The sequence below is a fragment of the Periplaneta americana genome, chromosome 12 (assembly GCF_040183065.1).
Source record: "Periplaneta americana isolate PAMFEO1 chromosome 12, P.americana_PAMFEO1_priV1, whole genome shotgun sequence".
NCBI lineage: Eukaryota > Metazoa > Arthropoda > Insecta > Blattodea > Blattidae > Periplaneta > Periplaneta americana.
This window is the reverse complement of record NC_091128.1, coordinates 170,347,563-170,358,743: the sequence shown is the minus strand read 5'-3', so window position 1 is coordinate 170,358,743 and position 11,181 is coordinate 170,347,563. Positions and strand designations below refer to the sequence as shown.

Below are 11,181 nucleotides of genomic sequence, written 5' to 3'. Positions count from 1 at the left end.
GAAAGTGTTCATATTGGCAAGAAACATTGTGACTTTTTGTGGGGAAGGGAACAAATGTGGATTTAAGCGTCACTTTATTGGGAGTATGGCAGCATTCCTCACCCCACCTAACAGAAGCAGTGTGTTGTGTAGGATTGGGGAGGTTCTAGTTTGAATAAGCAGATAATTTAAATTTCTCTCTCTCTCTCTCTCTCTCTCTCTCTCTCTCTTTCTTTCTTTCTTTCTTTCTTTCTTTCTTTAACCCCTTCAGTCCTGAATTTATATTTAAAAAAAATTGAAAATAAAAACTGATCACATCATTCTGGGGATCCAAAAATTCCAAATCAAGTCTTCACAGAAAATCAAAATTTGGGGGGGGGCAGTTTTGACCCCTGGGGCCCCAAAATTTTAAATTTTATTTTTAATTCAGGTATAGAAATGTTTAAAAAATAACGTTCTCCATTTCTGTCACATTGAATTTTTAAAAATATTTAAAAGTATCGAAGACATTCCAAAAAAGGAAAAAAAAGAAACAATGTGCATTAGGCCTGAAGGGGTTAAGTAAGTACAAAAGTAACAAATATATAAGGAAAATCACCTTCCAAATTCCACCTTTGTGTTGAGGTGCCGGAAGGTAAATGGCCTAAAATCACAAATCTGATGCCATTGCAAAACAAACCCCTTTCATATTCCTTCTGTTTCGGAAATCTTTTATCATCCCTTTTGTTGTAATCGGGCTGTAAAGGTGGAATCTAGAGCAATTCTGAGAATTATTAAAATCAGTGAAACTGTATCAACCCGACTCTAACCTTGATGTCTTGAAATGATGTACTATTCTGAAAGAAAAATTTCATTAACACTGCCTTCAATGGCAGCCACTGCTTTCTACGTATTTTGGAAGATTAAGTGATGTGATAAGTCATGTGGTGTTTGAGTTGTTTTGTAACTCTGAAATCAGTACTTCAAGATCTTTCCTGGTATAAGATAAAGGTACTGACACACGTGATGAGGCACATGGGGGTAGAGCTTCACTCATTCTTTGACCTTGGCACTAGAAAGAGATGGTGTTGGCACCAACTCCGACTGCCTTTTTACTTGCCCCATGAAAGAGCTGTACTCAATTTGATAGGGAGCTGAATGAACCTCAGGGCTGTTCTGAAAATTTGGTCACTAGAAAATCTGTCACTACTCGGGATCGAACCCCAGACCGTCCATCTGTAGCCAGCTGTTCTACAAACTGCGCTATCCAGTCACTCTTCCTGCTATAGCCTGCAATAAATACTGAACTTTTATTTAAATATTTAGTCTGATAGTTCAAGTGATGTAATTCACAAAAACTAAGGAAAATATATTTCCAAAAGTTGTGCTTGTAATACAATTTAAGTAAGAGATAAAAGACATAAAACAACTTAAATTGATTTGTTTGTAGTGAATTGTGTGAGGTTATGGGAGGGCAGCTTTATCACCAATTGCATTGTACATAAGCACCAGTTTTCCTTGCAAACAGACAGAGAGAGAGAGATTTCTTTACATGTAACATTGTGTTCAAAGTTCTGTCACCGTATATAGCGATGTGCTTCATTTTGGCAGTGCAACTAAGTGTTAATGTAAAGAAATTAAATCATACTTATGCTGCAAGACTTGGCGACCTGCTCCTCATTCCATTCCTTTGATGGATGTTACAAGTTATTTAACTTAATTTCGGACTTCTTTCGTAAGGAATACAATGGTTTCATGAACATTAAGGAAACATTAATTTGCACTCTGTCCGCGAGACTCAATAGTTGCAGGTTTTCAATTTTGATTGCCATTAATTTTTCACGATAAGATATTTGATGGGAACAATATATAATTATATAAATCATATTGCATTTTGAAGAGTTTTGTGTTTTGAGCAGGTAACATTTTACTCTGAAGAGTTTTGTACATATATTTACTTTCTTTTTTATGTTGGGCTTGTGCAGTTTATCTTTGATAATGTTGATAAAATTTGTGGATTATTATCCAAAAGAAATTACTGTTGAATTGTCAACTTGTAGCTAACTTCTCTTTGTTAGACTTTAAAGTATGATTTTGTGGTGTATTGCATAAAGGGTCTTGTTAATAAAAAAGTTATTTTATTCTACATATTTTTATTCCTTTCTGAATCCTTTCATAATAATGCATTAATCAGTCTTCTTATATCTACATGCAAAAAAAAAAAAAAAAGCCGCAATCCTAACATACAAGTCAAAATATTGAAGTTGTTTCTGTATTATTAAAAATAATCAGTCTGAGATCATGTTTTATAACAGTGCAAATTCTAGTGAAAATCCATTCATCAATTGTCTACAATGCAAATTTCTACAAGAAGCATAGAACTCAAAAATCTTTTTTTAAATTAATAACATGCAATGTTCCGACTTTCTAACCTCTACACTAATGATTTCGTGTCCAATTATATTGACAACTGGACACAATATTTGTGAATTATTCTTTAAAATTAAAATAAATATGAAAAGGCAGAAAACATTATTTGTTTTGATACTTTGTCTATAAATTACTGAATTGGAAAAAAAAAAAAAAAAAAAAAACTGCCATCGGATGTGTTCAACGAGGCAGTGTTTGTGTGTATAATGGGAAAAGGCATTGATTCCAGTAATTTTTGCACAAGTTATAATACGATTAATCATATTTTCGTAATAATGTGAATTTACTACCACTTAAAAAATATTTTCACTGATATTAGCAGATATTATGAGATCAATTTCAAACATTCAAAACCGATTCGAGAAAATTTCTATGACGTCTCATTTTAATGAAATTGCGTTTTTTTTTCTTCAAAAATGTATAAAAGTAATGAAATAATATTTAGAAATCAGCAGGCTTTGAGAATTTGTAAAACAAGAGAACATCATTTATGGTGCCTGATGTTCTCTTGGTTTACAAATTCTCAAAGCCAGCTATTTCTAACACGGCCCACTGATTAAGTTATTTCTCTATTGTTTTTATACATGAGTTTCTTATGGCAATATTGCATCCCTGTGTTCTACCCAGAAAAACACACGGTGTAGACAAAAGAATCACATTATGCGAAATACGTAGGCCTACTCCATTTTCGAAATACAGAATACCTACAGATGAAAGACTTTCTTTTGATTAGGAATAATATCAAAGAGTTCTGCTTTTATGTCAGACCTATCAGAAGCAAGGTTTGGATATAGGTTGTCTGGTGAAAAATATTTTTACGAAACTTGCGCAATTTCTAGAGTTCTGCGACTGTTACATTATGGAACTTCTGAAGAGTGCCTCAATTAAGGTAAGTTCCGTTGTGTTTATCCACAGTATATGTTAGTTCTAGAGAGAACACGGTTATGTAACTAGGTATTCAGCACGCTACCTTTATCAAATAAAGTATTTGCTTTTTATGTAGGGTGCGTAATTTAAACATATAAGTTAATAATTACAATACTATTTCATTAAATTATTTGTAGTACCGGTACTCAAAGACTAACGGAACACGTTATAGTAGTTATATCGAAATATGTAGGCCTGAATGTAATTTAATTCAGAATGCAGAGAGAGCAGGAAGGAGTCGGACGGAAAGTAGTTCTTAAAAAGTGGGGCATTGCCTAATAGGGCTGAATTAAGGTTGACATGGGTTAGTGAAACGTTTATTAAGGTAATAGGATGGGATTGGAGGTTAAGTACGAACAATGATGAAAAAGTAACTATCTGTAAAGAATTTCGTTTAATTTTCTGAAACGTTCAGCGGTTCAGCAGTATATATATATATTTTTTTTTTTTTCTTCCCACAGCAAGTCTTACAGTAGCCTATTTGTGTGACTTAAACTTCGGAGTTAGCCGTTAGAAATTAATTGGTGTTACTGAACACAAATCAATTATAAATACGTGATAAAAGCCAACTTATTCTAGAGATAATAAATTGCCGTTGTAGATCTGGACCAGCGGCATCAAACGTGATTTTTAAATTGTAATTTGCATTTGCTGTATTTTCATATTAAAGTTGTTGTTGTTTTCTAATGCCAGGCGTTTGACAATAAAGTCATTTGACCTCTTGCACTCCAATATTTTTCAAAGATATTATCATGACCAGCCACTGAAGCACAGATTTTGAGGTGTTCCGAATCCATTTCTTGGTTTGAGTTGCACAATGGGCAGTTAGGGGACTGATATATTCCAATTCTATGCAGGTGTTTGGCCAAACAATCATGGCCTGTTGCCAATCTAAATGCAGCTACAGACGATTTTCTTGGTAAATCGGGAATTAACTGTGGATTTCATATTAAAGTACAGCAGGCCTGTATTTACGTCGAACCTCATTTCCAATTTGTATACCTTTCATATACTACGTCTGCTATGTAGCTGCCAAGACATTTAATATGGCTAGGGCTCTGGACTTAAGTTAAAATTCTTATGTCATGCCGACAATGTGCGCCTGGGTCAGGCGAGTCCATTAAGTTACGCCAAGGGGTGTTAGAGTTCGTCGCTTGCATCCAGAGCGATCGGATGTCACGCGTGCGGTAGAGCGGTGTGTTTCTAGTACAATTAAGCTGTACTGCATTTCTTTACTGACCGCCCGCCTTTATCTCGACTCCGGAGCTCTCCCCACTACTCCTATTACTTCTCCTTTTTCGCGTCGCCGAGCTGTCAGGACTAAATTTTCGGTCTGTATTTCTCTTGTTCTTGCATTCCCGTTGTTCGCATTTTATTCCCCATGTTCTCTTTATATTCCTCTTGTTCTCCTTGTATTGGAACGACTTCAGTATACCGCGTAAGTACATATGTCGTTATTGATTTATTGAGTTATTTATTTTTGGTCCAGGGGACATATCTTTTTTATTTATTTATCTACCTTTGTGCTATCAATAAAAATGTTTTAATTAGGCCTGTTTTTAATTTGCACAGTCTTTGTACATAGGTACTTACGCAGTATTCTGAAGTATAGCGCTTGTATTTCCCATGTTCTCCTTATATTCCCCTTGTTCTCCTTTATTCTCCAGTTCTACTTGTATTTCCCTTGTTTTGCTTACAATCCCCTAATTCTCCTTATATTCCCCTTGATCTCCTTTATTCTCCAGTTCTACTTGTATTTCCCTTGTTTTGCTTACAATCCCCTAATTCTCCTTATATTCCCCTTGATCTCCTTTATTCTCCAGTTCTACTTGTATTTCCCTTGTTTTGCTTACAATCCCCCAATTCTCCTTATATTCCCCTTGATCTCCTTTATTCTCCAGTTCTACTTGTATTTCCCTTGTTTTGCTTACAATCCCCTAATTCTCCTTATATTTCCCTTGATCTCCTTTATTCTCCAGTTCTACTTGTATTTCCCTTGTTTTGCTTACAATCCCCTAATTCTCCTTATATTCCCCTTGTTCTCCTTTATTCTCCAGTTCTACTTGTATTTCCCTTGTTTTGCTTACACTCCCCTAATTCTCCTTATATTCCCCTTGATCTCCTTTATTCTCCAGTTCTACTTGTATTTCCCTTGTTTTGCTTACAATCCCCTAATTCTCCTTATATTCCCCTTGATCTCCTTTATTCTCCAGTTCTACTTGTATTTCCCTTGTTTTGCTTACAATCCCCTAATTCTCCTTATATTCCCCTTGATCTCCTTTATTCTCCAGTTCTACTTGTATTTCCCTTGTTTTGCTTACAATCCCCTAATTCTCCTTATATTCCCCTTGATCTCCTTTATTCTCCAGTTCTACTTGTATTTCCCTTGTTTTGCTTACAATCCCATAATTCTCCTTATATTCCCCTTGATCTCCTTTATTCTCCAGTTCTACTTGTATTTCCCTTGTTTTGCTTACAATCCCCTAATTCTCCTTATATTCCCCTTGATCTCCTTTATTCTCCAGTTCTACTTGTATTTCCCTTGTTTTGCTTACAATCCCCTAATTCTCCTTATATTTCCCTTGATCTCCTTTATTCTCCAGTTCTACTTGTATTTCCCTTGTTTTGCTTACAATCCCCTAATTCTCCTTATATTCCCTTGATCTCCTTCCATTCCCGTAGTTTCATTGCCTTCCCCTCGTTATCCTTCTATTTCCCATTTCCTCCTTGTATTTCCCTTGCCCGCCTTTTATTTCCCTTGTTCTCTGGCATTTCTCTTATTCTTGTATTCCCTTTATTTTTCGAAGTTATTCTTTCATTAGTCACAACACTATCTTCCAGTATGATGATGTCATCGGATTCAGCTTAATTTCTTCTCGATCACCGTGAATGTGCAGTTGCAATCTAGTAGCATACAAAATACGCTGTGATAGTCCACGACCTCTCGTCGCCAAATTCGTCATGTTGCCCACACCATGTGACTTGCGTCCGCTGAGGATCTGGGTGAAGCTGATGATACTTCTTATCTCAGTAGCGCGTAAACAGACTTGATGCAACCTCATTACACAATTTACATGACGGTGCATGTTCCACTCTCGTCCGTACAGAGTACAAGAAAATGGATACGTTCACGATGACCATCAAATATCTATAATCATATAGTCTTCACTGAGTATTTTTTGCAAGAATTTAAATGTCAGCTTTTGACAATTCACCGCGATGTTGCTACCCACTGACCCCCGATAGCTCGTTGCCAGAAAGCATGTTTATCATCCCGTAAATTCGGATGGAATCACCGTCGTTGTCTGAAGTGATATTTTTGTGGTGTACAAAATCGGAGCGTGATGCTTTTCCTCGGGATTCCTCCTTTTCCCTCAACATTAGAAACTAAGTCGCCAAAACTCTTCCATTTTTCTCATTTCATGTCCACCAGCCAGGAGAAAACCCATCTACTAGATCGTTAAGCTAAGTCAAGGACCAGGAGAAAAATGAAATCAAATAACATTAAATAGGCTATATTATATAATAATTAATTAGTTCACCTAAAAATCCTAACTCCTGTACGCGGCGTTGTGTATCGAAACGATAGAACCATTTATTGCCGTGTTTTCTCCGATGGCTTTCTCCCCGTACACTGCACAAATGTTTCGAGCTGCCTTTTCTCTCCTATTAAACTCAAACAGAAGAATAGGCCTACAGTATTTGGGAAGTGTTTGTCCCCCCCCCCTATTTGACACTCCATCTTCTTTAGTCCACAAATAACACAAACTTTCTTCAAATCCGCAAAATTCAAGGCGCATTTACCAGCACAACATTCCAAATGACTAGACTTCGTTGAATTGCCACACGCAGCATGCAATCAGGTTGCCGACGTACGGTAGTATAGAAGAGGTGAGCGACCTCCCGGTCTCGTAGTATAAGCAGTTCGTGTTTAGAGGTGTGACCCGTCCAAATAGATAGAGCAGCTACAGCTAATGTATATCTATGTAAGCACATGTTTTTGCATTACTGTGGTTGCAATAGTCAAAGCTTAACATTTGTTCAGTGCAGACAAGAATTCAATCAAACATGCTACAATGAGAGTGTTGCTGTTCCAAACAATTGCCCCTGGAATACCCTTACCCCCGCAGCCAGTCTTGACCCGTTGGAAAACGTGGTTGGATGCTGTTAATTATTATGCAGAATATTACGGCAAAATAATGGAGGTAATTTATGCATTGGATAGCACAGACAATTCCGCTGTTGCAGCTGTAAAATCATTGCCTTCTGAACAGATATTGGAAGATACTCTGTTCATTGATTCTAATTTTAAAATCGTGTCCAAAAGCATCACAGTGTCAGAATCGTCTAAAATACAACTCTCAGAAGCATTTAATATAGTGTATAAAGTATCACAAACCGTTATCCAAAATAACAATTCACTAATTTCAGAAAAAGTGAAATGTAAGTTGAGAAACATTATTGCTAAAAATTCTGTCTATTCACAACTTCGTATTATAAATGATGTACCATCAGGTCACGACAAGACGTCTGAAGTTGGTGTACTAAAAAGTAGTGACTTTCCGTTCTTCAGATATGCACCTATTACATCGTGTGATGTTGAACGTACATTTTCCCAATATAAAAACTGTTTGAGTGACATCGGAGGAGATTACTTTGCAGTCGCTCAAAATGTACGTAACTCTTATCTGCAATGCACATATTCAAGGATGATGTGAGTATATTACATTAAATTTTAAGAGTTAATATATCTCACTATAAAATAATTGTGTATTTATATGTAGTCCACACCTGTGGAGTAACGGTCAGCGCGTCTGGCCGCGAAACCAGGTGGCCCGGTTTCGAATCCCTGTCGGGGCAAGTTACCTGGTTGAGGTTTTTTCCGGGGTTTTCCCATAACCCAATACGAGCAAATGCTGGGTAACTTTCGGTGCCCGGACTCATTTCACCGGCATTATCATCTTCATTTCATTCAGACGCTAAATAACTTAGATGTATGTGTGTATGTGTGTGTGTGTATTTATTCACACTGCAATGGGTATATACCCGTGGCAGTGGTAACTAATTACACTCAATAATGACAATAATAAACTTATTAATTAAAAATACAATTAATGATAATACTAATAATTAATACTAATAATAATAATAACAACAACAACAACAGGGAATATACTAAATTAAATGAAACGATCACTTAAAATAACATTTGAAATATTCTAGTTTGTATCTTAAAACTAAGATCGAACTAAAACTCACGAGTATATGTTCATATCTGCACAAGTACCTTTCAACATTACACTCATTTCGCTGTCAACTCACTCACTGCACTGGAACTACGACACATTTCACTGATTCTATCCTGATTTCACTAACACTTCAAAAACATTTCACTGTTCAAATACTTTGCACTGCCACTATAACCTATACAGCTTCACTGAGAGGAACACGTTTCACTTACACAGCACACTTCACTGACACGACATACTTCTTCACTGATACAACACACTTCACTGACACAACATAATTCTTCACTGATACAACACTTCAATAACAACATATCGTTTACACCCTTTAAGTACTGTGTATAATTACCGTCTATTAGTAAGGTCCTTAAGCCTATTTTTAAATACATTTTTGGTTGTTGGTAAAGCCTTTAGTAAGTCTGCAGGTAAAGCATTCCAGTCCCTGATAGTACGATTGAGAAAAGAAAACTTTCCAGTGTCCGTCCTCTGCCTTCTTTCCCTCAATTTATATGAGTGGTCGTTCCTTGAAGAGTAATTTGGCGGCTGCAACCTATTTTTTATTTCTTTCCAGGCAGGCTCACCTCTGTATGTTTTGAACAGTGCGCATAATCGAATTCGCGTTCTCCTGTCCGTGAGTGTGTCCCATTTTAATGGTGAATTTTTCCGACAACACTTAAGAGCCCGTTTTTGAATCTTTTCCAGTGTCTTAATATGTTCTAATCTGTAAGGATCCCAACATGCAGCACCATATTCCATTACTGGACGTACTAGTGATTTATATGCAATCTCTTTGGATTTATCAGAACCTTTTCTTAGTACCCTCATCACAAAGTGTAACGCTCTCCATGCTTTTCCCGCTGTGTCTGTAACGTGTTCCCCCCAGCCGAGATCGCTGCTAAATGTTATTCCGAGGTATTTACATTTGTTAACTTCCGGAATGGTTTCACCCCCTAACGTATACGATGCGACTATTTTATTTCTTTTCCTTGTAAAGCTGATGGCTTTGCTCTTTAGAGAATTTATTTTCATTTTGTTGGCTATTGCCCAATCATTTATTCTATTGAGGTCATTCTGGAGAAGAGTAGTATCTTCATGACTTTTTATTTCCCTGTATAACATACAATCATCCGCGAATAAGCGAACCCTAGACAAGATATTAACTGGCAGATCATTTACAAAAGCCAAGAATAGAAGAGGCCCCAAGACACTCCCCTGCGGGACCCCGGAAGTAATTTCAATTGGGTTCGATAATTCCTCCCCTAGGAGGATAAAGCGTCGTAAAATAACCTATAAATTTATATGTTTAGACATTGATCATTCATTATATTTCTTGAATGCAGGATACAGGTTTTATTGTAACCGGAGTATACTGCTCAGTGTTTACATTAGAGGCATACTCCATCCTTTCCACGCCCCCTTCTCATACAGTCTCTACTGCGTGCATAGTAAACCTTACGATTCTCGTGGCAATTCCACGAAGTCTACAAATGACAAACGATAAACAATCTCCTACACGTTTTGTTCTTGTGATTCAAGAGGAGTTGTTTAAAACGCACGTGCAATTCAAGCGGATCTTTATTTTCAACAATTATAACGAGTTCGTGAAGTTTGAGAGAGGTATAAACAAATCCGTACCACATCGTTTGATTCACGCGTACACGTCTAGCAACTTACCTCGACGACAGTCCTTCCTGACACAGTGTGACCACAGTCTACTATATACAGTCACGAAGCTTAATACTGACTAAATATGCAAACATAAACAGTTGAAATATGCATCCATAGATAGTTGCTCACCACCAGGATCGCTACTATCGCCTCATCACAGACTGTTTCCCTATACTAAAAGCCAGGTTATGAACCGACTAAACCGGAAGTAGTTGGCAGGGCGAGAGGAATGTGCGGGTTAGAGGGGTAGCCTGTGCAGCGATGACACGTTAAGTATGGCGGGGTGGAGGGGGGAAGGAGAACGGAGATTTTCATTGGACCTCACGTGAAAATGTCGTCTGCTAACGAAAATCTGGCAACGGAATTACGGAGACAGTGTAGCCAAACTTCCCAGTTCCTTTGGCGTACCACGTGCATTACGAGTCGCATTTCGTACCAGCGTCATTAGCTCGTGCTTTCTTAAAAACAGTAATTTTAATTACTAATATTGTTGATAGTGTTATCGAGAACTGTATACAGTAGTTATTTTAAACATATCGGTGACAAACGCTGAACACGCTTTGAATCTCGCGCCACTATGTGGCAACAGAGCTCAGAAAGAGAGCAACAGAACGTTGCTTCCGGTTTAGTCGGTTCATAACCTGGCTTTTAGTATAGCAGACGGTAAAATGTATTGTACTATCGATATCGTGTTCTTTTGAAAAAGTTAACACCTTCCTTCAACTATTGAAATATGAAATACATAAGGTGTATATATTATTTTCATAAAATATATATTATATTCTATAAACTCACCTTCCTGCAGTGGCGGTTCCTCGGGGGAGGGAAGGGAGGAACGTCCTCCTCACATTTTCTTCTTTTGAAAGTAAATACCAAATAAAATATGTGCCTTGAAATTCGAGAAGATTAGATAATTTTTAAGTTCACAGCTATAAAAAAAACTCGGTTGATC

At 37.1% G+C, this 11,181-nt stretch overlaps 1 protein-coding gene across 1 annotated transcript in view; it reads left to right on the top strand.

The window, feature by feature from the left end:
- Positions 1-2,104, top strand: part of Cyt-b5 (Cytochrome b5) — a 13,893-nt gene extending 11,789 nt beyond the window's left edge. The window contains exon 4 of the mRNA XM_069842521.1: positions 1-2,104. This exon is cut by the window's left edge and continues 1,205 nt beyond it. The gene's annotated coding sequence lies outside the window, so the exon portion shown is untranslated.
- The last annotated feature ends 9,077 nt before the right edge of the window (positions 2,105-11,181 follow it).